This window comes from Equus asinus, chromosome 7, assembly GCF_041296235.1.
Source record: "Equus asinus isolate D_3611 breed Donkey chromosome 7, EquAss-T2T_v2, whole genome shotgun sequence".
In the NCBI taxonomy this organism is placed as follows: domain Eukaryota; kingdom Metazoa; phylum Chordata; class Mammalia; order Perissodactyla; family Equidae; genus Equus; species Equus asinus.
The window spans coordinates 106,066,122-106,086,538 of record NC_091796.1 but is presented as its reverse complement, the minus strand read 5'-3'; the positions used below and the strand labels follow the sequence as shown (position 1 = coordinate 106,086,538).

The 20,417-nt window shown below is 48.1% G+C and overlaps 1 long non-coding RNA gene across 1 annotated transcript; it reads left to right on the top strand.

The window, feature by feature from the left end:
* Positions 1-157: 157 nt before the first annotated feature.
* Positions 158-20,205, top strand: LOC106839649 (uncharacterized). The gene is made up of 4 exons (XR_011504801.1): positions 158-521; positions 6,408-6,608; positions 9,460-9,546; positions 19,938-20,205. It is a non-coding gene; the product is annotated as an uncharacterized lncRNA (long non-coding RNA).
* The last annotated feature ends 212 nt before the right edge of the window (positions 20,206-20,417 follow it).

Genomic DNA, 20,417 nt, shown 5'->3' with positions numbered 1-20,417 from the left:
GCACCATCACCGACCCCCTGACCAGGGGCCTGGCGTGACCCGGGGAGGGGGCAGGGGTCTCGGCCTCTTCCCACCGTCTGCCCCGAGAAACATTTAACTGGCCTTTAATCACATTAGCAGCCGGCCCCAATTAGGGCCGCGGGAGGGGGAGGCAGGAGGAAACCGCCAGCCGTGTCACCCGAGGATAAAGATCCTTTCATGCCCTGGGCCTGGCCATGGGCAACGCGGCGGGCCGCCCTCCCCAGCCTTTGATTGCCGGCGCCTGGGCCCTGCCGACGCCGCCATCTCTGTGCCCCTTTATCCCCCAATGTGCCATCGCCCTCGGGTGACCGGGTGGGGACGCAGGGCAGCGTCTGAGGCCCCGGTCCATGCGCGCGCCCGCACCCCCAGCCGAGGCCTGGCCCTATCCGCCCGCGTGCGCACGAGGAGCGCTCGAGGGGGCGGCGGGGGGCTCGCAGAGGGCCCGGGGGGACTCGCCGCCTCCTCTGCTGACGCCGAGCGCCCACCCGGCCGGGACCCTGGTAAGGTCGCTGCCTATGTAGTAGTTCAGAGGGAGGGTGCCCCCCCCCCCCCCCCCCGCCCCCGGCATGGGCTGCCTGGGCAGGTCACTCGTGCTCTCCTGGGCTCGGGAGAGGAGCGAGACAGTGCGTCCTCCTGGGCCCGGAGGAAGACCCAACGCGCCCCGGGGCCAGGCCCAGGCCCAGCCCGGCGCCGTGCTGGCGGGTCTCCCGGGGGTCCCGGCTGCGGCGTCGGGCCCCAGGCGCGCGGGGAACACGGGGCGGGCCTGGAGCCTCCCGTCGGCTCGCCGGCCCCGCGCGGCGGAAGGCGGGCCCGTGCGCGCTGTCGAGGGGTGAGGGCCGCCTTGCGCGCGGGCTCCCCCGCGGTGCTTACCTTGCTCTGGCGCCCGGACCGCGCTCCCTTGGCCCCGCGCGCGGGCGCCCCGAGGGTCGGATCGGGGGCGCGCTCCGGTCGGGCCGGGGTCGTGCCAGGACAGCGGCCGCCTGCGCCGCCGGAATGCTGATGCCGCCGCCGCCCGAGACTCCCGGGGGCCGCCCGGGACCCCCGCCCCATGGCGGCAGCTGCAGCCCGGAGCCGCGTGACCCCGGGCCCGACCTCCCCGCGCTCGGCTGTTTGTCCGCACACAAAAGGGAACACTCATATTTTTCTTTCCCCGGCACAGATTTCACACCCGCCCCATCCCCCCTCCCCCAGTGACCCCCCACCGCACACACGCTTCGCTGAGAACCGCTTTCTCCCTGCACACCCACTTAGTCTCGCCTTTCTCCACGGTGCAATGCCATAGTTGGACTCGAGGATGTCAGCATAGCTTAGAAAGTTTCATAGAAAGTCAGAAAGCAATTAGAGAGGCCCTTTTATTGGAGTTTCGTTGGTGCCATGGAATCTTTTAAAGGAGAGCCTGAAGCACCGAACACAATCCCATTAAGCCGCCCAGACTCCCACAGTTCTCAATAGGGGTCCTCAATACTTCGACAGACTTTCGCCGGCTCATTGGGAACCGCAGGGTTTCAATCGCTGGGTCCGCAGCTGACGGACAACAGCGCGGCCTTGAACCCGGGCTGCGTCCTTTCTCCTCGGAACTCACAGGGGTGAAACGGCTTGCAGGCCCCAGTGAACGTTAATTAACGTCTGCAGAGCGCTCCGAGGTCTCTGTTTGACAAGTGCGATGAAAACTTCAAGCACTTCAATACAGTCACCCCACATCCTGACTATTTGTTTGAATATTTAAAAAATTCCAGCCAGTTTCTAGAAATGCGAGCTCGATTGAAACAGACTTTTTACCTCCCTCTGCTTTAAAATCGATTGGCTAACATTTGGAAAATGGGTCAAAGAAATTATGCTTCGCTGAGAAGACCGCGTATGACCAAAGTTTCAGCTTAATTGAATTTTAGTGCCAAATTATAACTCACTGGGTAACTGCGCTTTGGCGAAGGGGTGGAGGAAAAGCCGTGAAGGAAGGGGGGCAGTTGTAATGGAAATCCAGCAGCCCTGAGCTGCGGCAGGTCGGCTGCACCGTGTCATGAGAACTGCATCGGCCACCAGTAGCCTAATTCCAGAGGAGTGAGGTTATCAGGCTGTGGCTTTTCCGTGGGAAAACTGGGGATTGGCCCCTGTTCTATTTGTGGTTTTTTGCTTAATATTCTTGTGCCTTATTGAATGTTGCAGACGAATCTTCTACAGAGCATAGCTTTTCCTTCGTTATTTTAGAGAGTAACTTCTGTTCTTGCCAATAAAAATTAGTCACTTCTTTTCGAAGACAATATGTAAAGAAGGCAGGTGTTTTAAAGAAATGATGTATTTAACAACAACAAAAAAAATAGGTATTTGGTTGTCAAAGCAAAGTGCCAGGTTTAGAACCATTAGGATTTTGCTCCTGGTGTGTCATCACAGATGTTCATTTTGTTAAATAGAAGTTTGTATCTGGCAGTTTCAGGATTAATTTTAGGAATGGAGAGTAGGTGATCAGCTCATGGTTAAGGAATTATAATTTAGATGGTGATGAAAGGAGCATGAGTTATGGGGGAAACAGGCTGTTTACTAAATCTATAATGGGGTAATTAAAAATGAGTGTGCAAAAATAGTGTTTAATTTTTGAATAGCTTGTATTAGTCATCAATTATTTCGAAATTTTTCTCAAATTTGTCCCCTTTTCCCTCCTTTCATTCCCCAGCCCCAGCCCTGGGGCCAGCGTCAGCCAGCTCCTGGGCCTCTGACCTCTTGCTCTGCACACGGCGCCCTCAGCCAGTCAACTGTCTTTCTGCATTTTCTTTGCTGAGACTCGCCCGGCCTCTTGGAGCCTGCGTGGAAAAGGATAGCAGGCTTCAGGACCTCTAAATCCTACCTGGGCACTCTCCAGCCCTGCCTTCGACATTCTGCCTCAGCCACGTTGGTTCCTTCACTGACTCTTTCACAAACTTTTCCTGCCTCTAGACTTGCATCACACCCTCTGCCTCCGTGAAACCCCTTCTGCCCTCCTCTCCACCTGTCCAGATTATGCCTCTCAGGCGCAGCACCTGTCTCCCTCAGACCCACATTGACCTGGCCCGTCTCGGACTCCCTGGGAACGGTCTCCACCCCTCGGTGGTCGTGGAGAGCCTGGTGCCACCACCTGTATTTCATTGCCCTGTGCTTCTTTCTCACGCTGTAGCCTGACTTTGGGAATATTTCTGGTTGAGGAGAAAACATCAGAGGCTTCTTGAGGGCAGGTATCATTTTACACACGTCTTGGGGCTGGGTCAGCACGGGGCACCCAGAAAGCAGGGCATCCCTCAGTCAACTGCACATTGATTTAATAAATCAGACTCCCCTCTCAGCGAGCAGGAAGGAGGAAAACAGTTACAAATGCAGCCATTCCCCAGAGGCACGAAAAGCGGGCACGCTTCTTTGTTGAACTCCTAGAACCTGTCACTGGACTTTCTCAAACAACATACAATTATTTAAATTAAACGGAATCTTAAATTGTTTAAAAGATGAATATGACACGGTCAGGCTGCAGTAGAAAGTGGAGGAAAACAAACACAAGCAAACCCAGACATCCAAACAGTTCAGTCCGCTTTGGGTATTCTCGGTTTGCCCAAGAAAAGGAGCAGGTTCCTGAGAAACAAGCAAGAAATTCTAACAGTGCCGTCATGGCTTGGCGAAGGCTCGCGGAAACGGTGCCTCTGGCCGGTTACCTGCATGCTGTGCTCAGGGGCCCCTCATCCTGGAGGTGGCCCAACCCCACTGCAGGTCCTGGGTGGTTCTGAAAAAGTGCCATTCCAGTGGCATCCCCACAGCACTGGAGGGACAGAAGACACGCCCTTTCCTCAGGGGAGCCGGGCTCTGGATCCTGCCCAAGAACTGGCAACAGGACCTCGCCCTGAAGAGGATGACAAACTCCACTCTGGTCAATAGCTCATGATGAGATGAAAGTAACGAGATAAAAACGACGTGAACAAAGCCACTTTTAAAACTCCTCAGGGAACAAAGAGATTAGCAGTTGCTGTGGTACAGGAAGACGCGGAAATGATGAAAATAACTCTCTCGGGAATTTGAAGGAGGAACATTTAGCATTTAGAATTCAGTGAAAACGTGTTAACGATCTATTTGCGAGCAAGGTCTCATTTCTCACCACTTAATCAAATTAACCAGATCAGGAGTATTAGCATTTAAAGATGTATTGGGGGTCTGAAGGGGGTGAAGGGGGCCATCACCAGACTCTCCATCTTCACCTGAAAACTGAACTTCCTTCTGGAGCTTCAGATCTCAGCTCATCTTTGCAGCTACCAGTAAGACAATTAAAAGGAAAAGCAGGTATCTGAAACACAGAGCCGGGTTTGGGGCACCGCCAGCTTACAATGTCCACGCGTTATTTTCAAGCTGTTTTAAGAACTTGAAAAGCTTCCTCGCTTTCTCCCTGAGGAAGTTTTAACCAATGGATGGGCAGTCCAAACCTTTGCCATCCGTGAAATCATTGTCCTCCAACCAGGGACTCCCCAGATGAAACGCTGATTCTGTTCACCTTATTTTTGGAGTATATCTGGATGTTCTGAGTTTGCTCCAGTTCAACAGTTTAATAAAATATGTAAGTTCAGGTTCAGTTTAAATTGGTTCACTAGTTGTCCTTCAGGGGGAACAAAAAGAGAGAAACAAAGCAAAACAAAAACACCTACTTCAGACGTACGGTCCAACACAGACTTGCCACTGGGGTTCGGGCCAACGCCGGTGAGCGGGAGCTGCATGTCCGCGTGTTTGCAAGGATGGCTTTGGGTCAAGCCCAGGCTTTCGGTTTTAATCCTGAATGTGGCTGCTGGGTGAGATGCTTCTTAGGTTAATTAGACGCCAGGCCTCTTCTTATATCAGACTGTGACGATACCGGTCCACAAACCTTTGGGGCTGGCTGTTTTTCAGAATTCACAATTATTTGTTTCAGATTTTAGAAAGGGAATACAGTGTAGGAACTGTAAATGACGCAATTCTGCAGGCTGGGAGCAAGCCCTCCCTTAGCAAACCCACGGGCGTTTGCACGTGAACATACTAATAGTCAGTCGCTCTCGGTGGCATAAATAGGCCTCACTTCGGTGTAGTGTGCTAAATTTATGAAACAACTTTTGGGTTTTTGGAGTTTGGGCCTTTTGTGTAAGGGAGTGTGGTCCTGGATTGCAGGAGCTCGCCTCTTTTCCTTAAAAAAAAAAAAAGGATACCAGCTCCAGGGTCCTTCAAGCTCCTTGACCATTGGTCAGTTTTAATTGTAGCACTGGTGTTTACAGAATGTGAATTATCTTCAGATAATTCACAAAAAGTTGTGGACCAAGGACCACACTTCAGCGTATTAAAAGTACTCTTGCTAACATTTCCGAGGCTCATTTCCCCATGTCCTCCTCTAGGTACCCGAGCGACTGCAGGAGGCATCCTGCTGGCTGGCCACAGTGCCAAGGACAGCGGTGGACCTTTGACGGCCACGCCCCCCCCCCCCCCCCCCCGCTAGGAAGCTCTCCCATGCTCAAAAAAGCTGCAACTGTCTTCATTTGCCTCTGACCTTTTGAACAAAAATAAACTGCACATGGGTAATAGAACCTGAGGTCCTAAGAGGGCCTTAAAATGACAAAACTTAGCCACCAGCCTGTGGACGGGATTCCTGTGGGGGGTGGGAGGTTGGGTTACATAAACTCTGCCGTCCCATCCCGTCTTGTCTCAGCGAGTCTCCGTGACCTATATTAAGTTGTAATAAACATCAGCTATTTCAAGAGGTAGAAAGATTTTGCGCAAAAATAGTGAGCATTCCGATTTCAATGGGAATGTGATGTGTAATTTAATTAGTACTTTTTCATTTTATAAGAAAGGTCACGAGTTGTTTGTGAATTTGATTGAGCTTTTTCATAGGGCCCATGGGAGCAAATTAAATGCACATGGGCTGCGTGCACTCTCAGGAAATGTCAGAATTCTTCATTAGACTTTATAAGGTGCAGGGCACAAGTGTGCGACCCGTGGGACCGCACTTCTGAAATTAAAGTGGAAGTCGTGAGCAAAGACGACGGCTCCGAGAGCATTTGGTTTAGGACTCGACTGTTCGGGAATCCACCCTGTGCTCAGAGCTAAAGGGTCCTGCTTCAGTTTTGCACATTTTTAGGGGGTCTTGACAATAACTTGTGGTTCAGTAAGTGTGCATTCCAGAGGTACCAGCTTCACGGAGATGGCAGCTCACAAGAATAAAAGGGGGGAGGGTTTGAAGGCCAGTGCTCCCCGAGTGGAAAGGGCTGGGAGGGAATGGGCAGGGGTGCAGCAGGTGGCTCTTGGGAGAAAACTCTGAAAGGGGCCTCTGGGTGCCTATTTTAGAGTTGCCAGAAGTAGCAGGATGGCCTTAAAAAGGTGATTGACATGGTGGCCTTCGCCTCCTCTCTCTCCCACAGGCCCAACATCTGTGACCTGACACGTGCACTTAAGACATGCTGGTGGGATGCCTGAGCTCGAAGGGTTTGAACGTCCAGCTGCCGTGGGACCCAGAGCCGCGCCTGCCGCGGGGCGTGCTTTCGTCTCAGGTGCCTCCTGCCGTTTCTCCTGCTCGCGTCTTTGCACCTGAAGATCTTGAGATGTGGCACAGAGCTCTTTCGGTAGGAAGCATCTGTTTAATTTTACGTGATTAAAATCAGGAGAAGCAGGGGAAAGTGTAGGCGGGAGAGAAGAGAGTCGGAGGGACGGATGACAGTGAATCCGGAAACGGCCCGAGGTGAGGGGGTTAAGTCACTGCTCTGAAGAAAAGGGCCCTCCCTTGACCCAGCGCCCAGAGAGAGCCGCAGAGAGCTGGTCACGGGGGAGAGGGGTTGTGTCAGATGCATCAACAGGGTGCATTTATGGGGGACCTGTCATCCAGCCGGGCAAGGAGGGGTCCAGTAACACGTCCTTGGAGAGGTGGTTCCTGCATTGAGTCCTAGGGTGAACTGGTGTTGATCAAGGCGAGGGGCTGGCATGGGCGATGCACAGAACAGGCTCATCCGGGAAAAAGGAACAAACAGCCCGAGAAGGGAGGGCCGGGGGCCCTGGGGTCCCCTCTCCATCATGAGGCCTCCGTTCCTCAGCCCCGCTTCTCCACGGCCAGAGGATGGGGTGGTCTCTTTCCCTCCAGCTCTATCTGCCCAACGCCGTGCTGGATCGCAGCAGGGAAGTTCAAGGCCTGCGGATGTCAATAGGTCCTCAGGAAAGAGAAACACTGATGGACAATTTTTCCAATGTCCTCTATACACAGATGTTTGAGGGTTTGGATTCATAGACCTTTTTGGCTTATACCCAGGTCTCTGTGTCAGGATTGTCGTTAATCCGTGTGTTCAGTAGGCATTTATGGAGTGTCTGATGGGTCCAGAGTGCTGGCCCAAGCGCTGAGGTACAACGGTGGGTGGGTGCGGTTTCTGCCCTCGTGGGGCCTACAGTCCGCAGAGGAAGACTTTTAACGATGACAACGACGTGTGGCCCAGGGAGCTTTTGCCATGTAGGGGGTGGTCAGTGCTGTGCATGAGGTATGCCGGGAGGAGGGAAGACCACCAAACAACTTAGCATCTCTGAAGGACAATAAGCCCTATTTGGGGCTGGAGGAGAGGCTGGGATGGCAGTGGTGAGGGCAGGGGCCAGGTGGCGGGAGCCGGCTTCTCTCAGGCTCGTCTGTGGTTGTTGAGCTACCTGCTCCTAGATACCAAGCATTACAGAGGTTGAAGGTGTCCCATCGAAGATGTTCTACTGAATTAAGTTGATATTTTATATAAAATGTTCCACAACATTAGGGATCATTTGACATTGCTTAAAGAAAAATTTGATTTCCCAAATGTAACCTGGGTTGCTGTTTCAATGTCAGATTAGCTTCCTGTTGAATAAAGATTTCAAGAGCGTGATGCCAAGAAGTGGTGGGGACTCAAGGCCGTTTCTGGGATGACAGTGACCTCCCTGTGGATTAGAAAGGCAACTCAAGTCTCGCAGAAGCCAAGCAGTTAGACCAATTACGTTTATGAACGTATCCCCAGACCGTTACAGAGACAGGCTTCACCCCCCGCCGGCCCCGTGTCTGGTCCGATGGGGAGGCTCGGTCTGGCTCGCTTGAGCTGTATCTTGCATTCCTTTTCCGGGCTTATGGGGGGGGGGGTGTGGACCACAGCACAGAAGCAAGAGCTCCCACCTGTTCTGGAGCCAGCTGTTCTGCGCTTGCTGAGGGGAATCAGGTGAGAGCAATTTCTAAGAATGTCTTCTGCACGTTTCACATTTTCTTCCCAGAATGTGGTAAAGCCTTCACTTTGTAGCTGTGGATGCAGCGGTGGCTTGAAGCGCTGGTCAGAATGCCGACAACTTCCAGGCAGGCCTCTCTCGCAGACCCAGGAAGCTGCCTGTCTGTGCGATGAAATTGATTTTGGGCTCAGCCAAATACTTTTTTCTTTTCTTTTTCCATTTTTTTTTTTTAAAGAGCAACCAGTTAGTAATTAGTTGTTCAAGTCAACTGTTTTTTCTCCTCTTAAAAAATTTTTTAAAAAGTGTGATAGAATTTTTTTTCTGGGCAAATTCTTAGGATTTAATTGCACTTAAAAATTGTGGAGCCTGTCAGAGTAAATTGCAGATAGAATAGTTTTACCCAATAAAACTAGTCCTGTGATTGTCACTATTGTCAGGCTTCTCAGATAAAGTTGTGGGAAGGACAATTTAAGTCTCCACGCTGAACCGCACTTCAAATCAGTATTCAGCACGGAGCTCATCACTCTGGAAGACAAGTACCCAAGTCAGCAGCCGTGATGGTGGGGGAATCAGGCTTTGATTTTTAAAAAATGATTCCCAAACCTACCCCCCCCCAAAGAAAAGGAGAAATAGCCACCCCACTGGTTTTAAGTTAAAGCAGTATAATTTAATCTTTGAAAAACTTTTTGAAACGATGAAACAGTTTTGTAGCATATTAAAAATAGGAAAGCATGAGCAATATTACTAGCTTCATGCAAAGTTGCATCTGCTCTGTGGCTCAGTCAAGCTCCCATTGATTCCCGGGAGCAGGGAATCTGCTGCACGGCCTGGATAACGGTGGCCTTTTTTTTGGCCATGGAAGAGGGACCATTCTTAGGGTATGCAAAGCGCGGGGTTTTTTTTTTTTTTCCTCCCTAGGAAATCCTTTCATCCTTCCTTCCTCCATTTTTGGTAAGTGAGCTGCTAGTGCTGAATCAATTTATCTTCATGAAAGATGAAAATCAGAACTTTCTAGAATATGCAGCTTATCTGTACAACGCAATTTTGATTTCTGGGGACAAGAAGAACCCTGTACTTTTTATTCTTGCTCCCAGAGTCCAACGCTTGTATCGCCCAATGGTAAACCTCAACCAAACAATGATTGAATCTACAGCGGATGGAAAGTAGTTCCACTATTGTTTGAAATCACTTTCAAGTTAACCGTATTATGTGTGTGCATTACTAATGTATCATTTATATGGATATTTTGTGTAGTTCCCTATAGATCGGGATGGACGGGGAAAGGCACCTTCCTTCTGTGAAAATATCGGCTCGTTTCTACTCTTCAGCACGGTGGAGAAGGTGAGTTGACTAATAGGTGGCTAAGTTGTTGGAACTTTTAAGGAGAAAGATCCTCAGTGAAAATACAAACATAGCTTAGGGGTTGGGCGTCTGGCCTCCAGAAGCCGACTGCCTCAGGGCCAGCTCCAGGTCTTCTGCTGGGACTGCGTGCGAGTTCCTGGGTGTCTCTACACCCGTTTCCTCGTCTGCGAAGGATGTGAGTGTCGGTGTCTTCAACAGAGAGCTGCCGTAGGGACTAACCTGAGAACCCAGGTAAGGTACTGAGCACGGAGCATAATGATGTAATTAATCGTTAAGGAGAAAACAGGATCTTACAGAAACAAGGTTAGAAAAATTAACGTGGTTGCACATTTGTCTTATGAGTCATGTGTTTTTCTCAAACGACATATTAAGAGTATTAGCCTATCATCTGTTAATATGATTATGTCCCTTCTCAATATCTGAGTCTTACAAAGATTTATAAATTTGTTACCCATGGAAGTTATTAGGTTGTTGGGTGTGTGTGTGAGTGTGTGCCTGTTTGTCGCCTACAGGAGTGCAGGAGAGAGGAAGGGCTTGGGCAATGGCGACCTCAGAGGCTGTCTCCCCTGACACCACTGGGGATGTAGGAGGAAGTCTTCCTTCCTCTTCCTCCTTGTGGAAAAGGGCAGCCAGAGCCCCCGAGTTGGCCAGTTCCCCAGGTGCTCCCAGAAGGTGGTGTCTAGGCTGGTCCGTCACAGAGGGAGGCCTGAGCAAGGTGGAAGGAAAAGGACATGGACTGCAGAAGATGGCCTTGGGCAGATCTGGCTCAGCCCTGGGCCTTGGGCAAGCTGTGGAACCTTCCAGAACCTCACATTCCTTCTGCTGTGTGAAGATTAGCTAATGTCACCAAGAGTAGCTGCAGGAGCCCATTTACAACATGGAGGGGGGGCGTGATAGATGCCACTTGGTATAATAACACCATCCCAGCTGCCAAAGAAGCAATTGCTTTCTGAAGCAGTTTACTTTTATACAAGCTGGAGGCAGCAATCACAATAGGACCTGTGAGATAAGTCAGTGGTAACGTGAGCCAACGGATTTTGTCCAGTCCTGCCCTCTCCAGATCTGTTCTGCTGAGCACACTGTTTTTCACAAAGAGCTTTCCCACCTCGTCGTGTCTCTGTGTTGGAGAGAAGAGAGAGCCCACTTACTCCATGAATTGCTTCCCCACATAAAGGCCCTGCCAACTTCTTATCTTAATAAGGGCCTGAGAAACTTTTAAAAAATCCAGATGATTCCCTACCCAGTTCATTCTGGATACCAGAGCCGGATCACACTGTAAATGTTGAGGGAACTTTGTTTATCGACACTGGAATAGGCCCAGCACTAAAATACCTTACATATCTAGTATTTTAGAATGTGAATACAAAAATACTATTAATTTACTTTCAAGCTATAAAATTAGGTTCAAATCTGTCCACTACAAACCTTTCTGATGACATGTTTAAGGTGACTTGGTAAAAAATAGGGAGGATCGGGTCCACGAATATAAACCTATTTGTATAGAACATGGTTAATGATCAGTTGTTTGAGTGCATGTGGCTGATGTTGAAGACTGCTTTGCGCGTGTAGACAGAGGCTAGATGTGTCTTGTTTATGAAACGACATTTTCCCTTGAAGTTCTGAGTAAGGATTGGGTAATACATTATGATAAAATGTACCAAAACCGCTTATATTTTTTCCCCCAAAGAGGACCTCGCCCTAAACTCCTGTGCGGTCCTGTGTCTTCAGTTACGTGGTCTTGTAGCTACAGGGGTTTACTGAGCCCGCCTGAGTCACTTGCTGACTGGCTCTGGTTCTGTTCTCAGGGCTTTGCCTGTGCTGATGCATTTATTCCCAATATCAGTCCGGAGAGATGGATACTCTTATCATCTGCATCTTGCAGGTGAGGAAATTGCAGCTCAGGGGGGCTAAATGCCTCACCCAACGTCGAGCGAAGAGTCACACCCGGCGTCAGACTTCCAGAGCCCGCGTCTTCGTGACTGTGTGATGCTACCTCGCGGTAGGAAGGAGGCATCTGGGGACCTGTCGTCTTCAGTGACAGCTTATTATATTCAAGCTATATAATCATAAATACGAATGGGTATGAACAGGACCCGTTGGGCAAATTTCACGGTGGCAAGGGTTTCGAATTTGGCTTGAAACAGACCTGTGTCATCGGCTGCCTCTCATAGGAATTTAGAAACGTTTACCCAGTTTGAACAAAATCACCACAGCGTGATAACCCGAGGATGTTTCCAAATTGAATCTGTCCTGTGAAACTTTAAGAAAGAATTGATATTATGTTATAAATATGGATTCCATGTACAAGGAAAACTGTTAACTAATAGCTAATGCAATTTTAATTTTAAAGGTCGTTCTGTGTTTACTGAGTATCTCTCAAGTACCGGGTACTGAGAGAGTCTTCTCTCAGGAGCTCACCGGCTGCAAGGAGGAGAGAAAACCACACTGAGAGAGAAGAAAATTTCTGGGTGGACATGAAGAGACTGATAAATATAAAAGTGATATACTGGGGGTGTAAAAAGTGAACTTTTTAAATAACAATCTTCCGTTTCTTAAGAAAACGAGTAGTTTCAAAAGTAACCAGTTGAACATCAGCATGGGAATGCTGGTAAAGGGTAGTAACAGTAGTGAGATTCTGCTTGGTGGCTGCATGCCATTGAAGCTGGAATGTCTCCCTGGAGCTTTATTAAACAACTGGGACCCAGACAGACCAACAGACTGCTTAGCGAGGGGCAGGGTACTGCATTTCTGACATTCGTGTATGTCAGCACGTCTGATTTGCTGGTTGAGTGAAGTCAGCGGTGATCAAATATCCTCGAAGGGAGCCCCGTCCCCCCACCCGAGTCCCTCGACACTAGACAGCCCCAAGGACCCGGGCAGGCGGAGGGGAGAAGGTGAGGAATAAGTGACTTTTAGACTCTGGATCAGTCTCATTAGGAACTCAGATGTGTTTGTGCTCATTTCGAAGCAGAAGAAATATACTTTTAGAGGAAGAAGAGAAACCCAGCTCTAATCCTGCCCACTGGAGTCCATGGCATAACTTCCAGATGGTGATATTCAGATTCTTTTGATATTCCTCCAGCTAGGAATCTGAAACACATATGAGAAAAAAAACTTAGGCCCTGAGAAAAAAGATAAGCATAACCTAACTACTGACAGTCTCTTGTCTGTATTTACGAAATGATCACCTCCTCATGTGAATGTCATGAAGTCAGCTAAGGATGATATTAGAGTGTAAACCTCACTCGTGGATCCGTGACTTCACCTGCCCGTTCCCCCTGCATTCCCAGTGCTCCGAACAGAGTCTGGGATGTTGTACGTGCTCAGAAATATTGATGACCAACTGACTTAATGATTGACAGGACGAATCTAGAATGGAAGGCATTTCATAGAGCAGTACCTTGTGGTAAACAATTTAAAGTACACTGGTAGGGGCTGGCCCGTGACCCAGTGGTTAAGTTAGCGTGCTTTGCTTCTCGGCCCGGGGTTCACTGGTTTGGATCCTGGGCACGGACCTATGCGCCGCTCATTAAGCCGTGCTGTGGCGGCATCCCACATAGAAGAACTAGAATGACCTACAACTAGGAGGTACAACTATGTACTGGGGCTTCGGGGAGAAAAAAAAAAAGAGAGAGAGAGAAAGATGGGCAACAGATGTTAGCTCAGGGCCAATCTTAGAAAAATCAATCAATCAATCAATCAATCAAACACATTGATAGGCCATTGAGAACTTAGAACATAGTGGCATTTGATGATGTGATCTCCTCGAACCTTCCCCTAGGTTCTTAAACAACTGAAAAAGAATCAGAAAGACCCAAGGAGGAATTTCAAAGAACACATGACTAGTTTACAAACAAGACCAAAATAGCACGTTTGAGAGATTCCACAGCCCTAAAGGCTGCAGTGGTTTGGAAACAAATCGGAAAGTGGGCGCGCTGGTGAACGCAAGCAGCAATTGTGTTTCAGGAGCCATTTTTGAGAATTAATATTGAGAGGGGAGAAAGATTTTCCTTTACTGTTGGCTACACGATGGCTCCCCATCGTGAACTGTTTTAACGGCCTAGAGAATTTGTTTGGCAGACCCTCGGCTCAAAACCCAAAGGAGAAAAACAAAGTTCCCAGAAGGATGTCAGCTCCAGGCTATGGGAGTCAGTTTGAAATATCTTAGTTTTAAGAAGGTGCCAGAATTACATAATTATTCACAACTCATAAGAAATTAAAATACCTCTTCCAAATCTGAAGTTGTGAGATAACACAGACCACAAATTCTAGACTCATGGAGAGTGTGTGCATCTTTTACTCTCCCACACAGAACCCACATCAAAATGTCTGGGCTGAGAACACACGGCTGCACTCCCCTCGCGTACCTTGGAGCCCCACACAGGGGGAGCGCTCGCGGGCTGGCTCCTTCCGGCACTGACTTGAAGGAGTCTGGGGCCACTTGCGATGCTGAGAACGCAGCACGTTGGAGAAGCAGGTGGTCACCATGAGGCACCTTCTCTCCCACTCACAGTCAATCCGTACGAGGTGAGGAACAACCGAGAAAGTCCTAAAATAAAGGTGCAGAGGGATGGGGGGAAAGCGGGGAATATGGAGAAACAGTCAAATGAGGCCAAGGAGTGTGTGATTCTGGATGGAACCTCTGCACATTCATCCTGACGGTGAAGAACTTGGAGGATCACAGCACCTCATTTAAGCAGACTCCTTTTGAAAGCTGATATTACCTGTTAAAAACCCAAGGGAGTTGCCTTTGGTGGACAGATTAAGCATCACTCAGTCAGTCCCATTTTAAGGACCTACCCCGCCTCAAGGCACTTGTCGCTATAGGGTGATCAGGTGCACAAACCTGGATGAGTGCGGTGCATGGCGCTGAGGAGCCCAGGAGAGAAATGCAGGTGTGGGACCCCCGGGAAGCAGGAGACAGGGTGTGCCCTGGAGTGTGCAGTGGCTGTGAGCCCAGCACCGGAAGGAGCAGCCTGAGCAGAGATGAGGAGCATGTTTGATGCATAGGGGCTCAAGGGTGTAGGGCTGCAGAGGTGGGGGGACCTCATGACCGTCGGGGGTTTTGTAGGCCATGCTGAGAAGTTGGGACTGGCCGTGGGCAAGAGGCGAGGACCCAGAACAGCTCCCAGGCTCCCCTCTTGGAGCCACAGGTACATGGCAGCTCACGGCAGTGGGACTCCTACTGGGGAAAGGTGAAGGGACCTGTAGGATGGGGACTTGGGAGAAAGGCGGAGAATGAGAATGTCGAGTCCTTGGAGCGTCGGGGAGAGCTGAGTCTGTGGGACTCTCTCAGTTGACAGGTTCTGGTAGCCATGGCCAAAGTGATTTATTGCAGACAGAAGCCTTACTGTGTTGACAGAGGATTGCGCAGGAGGCGGATGGGGGTAGATTCTCGAGGACAGAGGCTGTGACTTACTCATCTCAGGGTCCACTGTAGTGCACAGAGTGAGCGCCCAGTCGATATATTTTACTTGGGACTATTTCCCTCTATGTCCACGGACCGTCATTAGCAATGCTCTTTCACCAACCTTATCTTATGCAATTTTTATAAAAGCACATAATCTTGACATAGGAAACAGTCTTATGAATTTGACCAAGGAGGAGAAGGGACGAACCCTAGATCCAATTTGTTTCTCCACTTTTCTAGTTGGCCTTGGAGTCGTATCTTCGGGTTGCCTGTTAGCTGCCTGGGGAACTAAATTCAAGAAACGATTTCCACCACATTCTACTGAATACCTACCATCCACCAGAAGCACATGAACGGTGTGTGGCTGCTGCCCTTTGGGAACTCACAGTCTGCTTTCTTTGCTTACTCTGGTGGAAAGTGGATAAGCTTGAATTTTCTGCAGAAATGATACCCACGGAGAAGTTAGGACCAGAAGAGTACCAACAGCTCTCTGAGTTGGGAAACCCTTTAGGAGACCAGAGACCAGGAGAAACATGACAAGACGACAGTTATTATGAGCACAAGAGAGCTGTCTTCAGTAAATCCCAACCGTGGAGGATTAACTGGCCTCTGCCAGTAACTCTGCCAGCGAAGGGGTTAAAATAACAAATAAATGACTTTATTTAGACTTGAGCGTTTCTGGCATTTTTTCTAGATTTTTTTCCCCACAGGATTTGATGTGACAGCTTTTGTTTGCTCACACTTGTCTCTCTTTTAAATTTCTCATATCAGCAGGAAAAGCTATTTCTTTTTCCTGTAACATCTTGAGCTTGGTATCCAATGAAGGGAGAAATTGCTCTTGCATTACTTGAAATTATAATATGATACCTAATTTTGGGGGGAGAAAAATTAGAGTAATTTAGATCCCCAGGCACTGCCGATTTCGCTGGCAGGTCATTTGCAACCTTATTGCTGATTAGTCACCCATAAAAGTGTTTTTACTGCGGGGGAGGCGCCGTCATTTCTTGTATTCTTTAGAAACGCTGGTTCTGAGGCTCATCCAGACGCAAGGAGGAAGGTCATCATCCCTTTTGAGAAGATAGTCTGGCCCTGATGGGGCTCTGGTTGGGGGTGGAGAATGTCTCCACAGGGGCTCAGACTGTCCTGATTCCCTGATAGAGAGGGAGGGAGCAGGTTGAGGGAGAGCCAGGATGTAATCCTCTTTAAACTGATCATCCCTCTTAAAGACATCACCCTTGGGACCATGGTAATGTCGAATGCGCATGCGCCATTGCAGAGCGGCTTTCTTAAGCACGGGTAGGCTTCAGGTCCCGATTGTTTGTGCACGGGCAAAGGTTGCCCAGAGAAGTCTGTCTTTTCTGGACTCTGCGAGATCATTTACAGACTATGAACAAACTGGAATTTGTTGGCTAATCATTTCAAAGCAATTTGGGAAAGAAATGTTCTGTTTCCTGAAGTTTCCTTGTGGGAGTGAGAATCTGTTTTTTCCAGTTTCTTTCACATTCCCAAGGCCTCTTCCAGAGGCCACCGTTTTCCAAGGGAATTCGCTTACGAGTGTCCACCGTTTGGCCACTGATTTCCGAGTGAGCACACACACAATTCGTTTGAGTGGGAATCTGAACTCCTGACATCTTTCGGGGCTGGGGAGAGGGTGAAATCCATCCTGCGATTTTCAGAGCAGAAGGGCCGATGGCCGGATCCATGCAGTCTCAGATGGTTGGTATTTCCTAAACTTTTCTGTGTATATCGTTGAAAGCACAGCGTTACCACTGTAAAGAAGGACACCGAGGAGCCAAATGCCAGTGGAGTTCTGTAATGTGGGTTGCAGTGTAAACTGTGGTAGGGTTGAACTGAGGACTGTTCTAGAAAAACCTGTAAGTAATTAAGCTCTCCCTCCAGCAAGGTAAAAGCTGAGTCTCAAGTATATTAGTACAAAAGAGAGGGAAACCTTTGTTGGTGGTTATACTATTTTTTTTTTCTTTTTTAATGTAAATAAATAAAGAATTCTGGCAAGACACAAAAGTCTCGTATCTCGTTACTGACCTAAGGAGAAGAAAACAAGATGCAGCCATTGTTGGTTGCATGTTTCAAATTGCTGAGGTCAGGACAAAACTTAGATTACCCTGTTTCAGCAACTCCCAAACCATGTTCCAGGGAATATAAGATATTTCTTGGGGAGGAGGAGAGAAAGATTTCATGGCCAGCTCAAGAATGCTGCTTGCCTCAGTTTCACCCAGCACTTTCTCATCCCCTGCGACCACGGAATCCTTTTTCATAGGCACCTGCTAACATCTTATGGGAAATACTACTGACTTCACCCACGATGGAAACGCCACCCACTAGCAACTGATCTGCCCTCTCTCCTCTGTGCTTGCTCCATAGTGCTTTATCCACGTCGGTGGTGTTGTACACTCTGTCGTGATGTGTGTATCCAGCTTTCAGGACTGACTGCACCCTCTTTGAGGACAGACACTTTTCCTGTCTCATCTTTGCATCCCAAGTGTGTCTGGTATTCTATTACTGTTTGTCAAACACTTGTCCCATGGTGCATCCCTGAAGGACTTCGGCACACTTTGGACCTGCTAACAGTGATGAAGGTTAGAAACAGAAGTTTGAGAAGCAGGGGAGACAATGGAAACAAAGATTGGCAGAATGACTCCAGCTCAATCGCTCCCTCTTCCTGCATTCCATTTCCTCCGTGGAAAGCAGATAGCTTTGGTGGACTCTTTATCTCTCTCGCGTTTGCAAGAGCAAAAGCATAAAGAAAAATTTTCGTTGTAAAATTAGGAAAAGAAATAATCTGATGGACTGAGGCTCAGAGCAGATGCAAATTAAGTTCACTGGCAAGGTTGAGTGGGCAGCGGCATCCGGTGTTCACAAAGGGCTTGGAACAGAGAGCACAGGGCTCGGAGGAGAACGCTTAACCACTTTCACTTCCGTGAGCAATCAGAATGAGTGACAGTGCTCTGGAGGGGGACTCAAGGCTGTCACCAAGACGGATGCTGACAAGACAGTGAGATGTCCAGGGCTCAGTGTCGCGAGAAGAGTGTGGGCTTCGGAGTCTGATGGCCTTGGGTCCGAATCCCAGCAGCTCCACTTTTTAGCACATGATCTTGAATCAGAGTTTCAGTTTCTTTATTTTTAAATATTTAAAAATATTTATTTTAAATTTTATTGTTTTTATGAAGATTTGTATTAAATATTTAAAATTTTAATTCTAATAATATCTGTCTCATGAGGCAATGGTAGTCTCCGTAGGTACTTGTATGGATCTCCTTGCATATGTTCATATAAGCATGGAACAAGATGCAGAAGGGCACACACCAGGTTGTTAACATGGGTTATCTGGGAGAGGTGGCCTCTGTAGGAGGAGGTGGTTGAGAACTGTCATAGCCAACCTCCAGGAAGGCCTCCAGTGAGCCTTGCCCCCTGATGTTCAGCCTTTGTGCAGTCTCTCCTCTCAGTGACTAGGGCTGACCCGGTAAGCACTAGAACATGGCAGAATGAAGATGACTTTTGAGGCCAGCTGGGAGAAGACATTGCAGCTTCCATCAGGCTCTCTCAGTTTTTGGAGAAGCCAGCTGCCATGTTGTGAGGACACTCAAACAGCCATATAGAAACGTCCACGGAGTGAGGAACACAGGCCTCCTGCCGGCAGCCATCACCAGCTTGCCAGCCACAGAAGGCGCCATCTTGGAACCAGCACTTCCAGCCCCAGTCAGGCCTTCAGATAATGGCAGCCCCACCCAACCTCTCGACTGTGATCTTATGAGAAACCCTCCACCCAGAACCACCCAGCCAAGTGCTCCCAAGTTCCTGACCAACAGAAGCTCCAAGATAATAAAGTTTATGGTTGTTTTAAGCTGCTAAATTCTGAGTCATTTTGTTACATAGTGATAATTAATGTGAGCCAGGGAGGTGAGACAGCAGACAAAAAGAAAAAGGCTGCAGTAAAAAACCGTGATGTGCATGATATGATTTCATTCACATAAATTTTATGTAAATGTGCCTAAAGAAACTAGAAAAATGTGTTGTAAGATTTGTAGGAATGTCTATGTTACAGCGTCAATTGTCAAGTGACAAATATAAACGACAGAATAATGTGTGTAGAATGATTCTGTTTTGGTATAAGCAAGCAATAAATCAACTCTCTTGAGTGTTTACAGAAGCAAGAAAGATGTGGTGGGTTTCTTCAGGGGGAAGTAGTCGGGGGCATGGAAGGGATTATATCTGCCGTTGTATAATCTTTCCTTGCATTATTTCACTTTTTATGATGGGATTAAATTATTTTTGTAATACAAGACTGTAGGTAAGTAAGTATTTTTAAAAATTAAAAAATAAAGTGGCTGAACATGAGAAGAAATGTGTCGCAAACTGCTCAGTATACAGAGGCCTTCATCAAATTCCTCTTGTCTGTGCCATGGCCTGGTTTGGTGGTCTGCATCTGGTGGTCCGGTGAAGCCTACGGACCTTTCTCAGACTGATGTTTTTAAATGAATAAACTACAATACATGGGCTTACAAAGGAAACCTGTTCTATTGAAATTAAGTTACAATTAAAAGTCAAACTTGTGATAAAGTAATATAAATGCTTCCTTATTGGTATTTTAAATAAGATCTACTGGTAAATCTAACCACTACCATAATTTTGAAGTACTGATGAGTGTAACTGTTATTTTATTTTTTTGCTGGGAAAGCTTTGCCCTGAGCTAACATCTGTTACCAATCTTCTTTTTTTCCCCCTCCCCGAAGCCCCAGTGCCTAGTTGTATATTCTAGTTGTAAGCGCTTCTAGTTCTTCTCTGTGGGGCACTGCCACAGCATGGCAACGGACAGACGAGTAGTGAGGCTCCACAGCTGGCAACTGAACCTGGGCTGTGGAAGTGGTGAGCGCACCGAACTTTAACCACTAGGCCATCAGGGCTGGCTCATAAATTTTTTTTTGTTTTTTTTTTTTTTTAGGAAGATTAACCCTGAGCTAACATCTGCTGCCAATCCTCCTCTTTTTGCTGAGGTTAAGTTCGAGCGCTCCACTGCGGAGGCCCAGGGTTCGGATCCTGGGCGTGGATGTGGCACTGCTCGTCAGGCCATGTTGAGGAGGCATCCCACATCCCACAACCAGAAGGACCTGCAACTAATGATATACAACTATGTACGGGGGGGGGGTTTGGGGAGATAAAGCAGAAAAAAAAAAGATTGGCAACAGTTGTTAGCTCAGGTGCCAATCTTTAAAATAAATAAATAAATAAATAAAATAAAGCGTATTAAAAAAACCCTTCTTTGTTGTTTTAAAGTTTTATTATTTTTCATTTTTCTGCTGTCATTCATGTTTCCTGTTTTATTCATTTCTAGCCTTTCTTGGCAGTTGTTTTCTGGGGGTGACACTTTGAGCTAATCTCCAGTCATTGCTGGTTCTCTTGAAGTTGTCAATCATTTAAATAT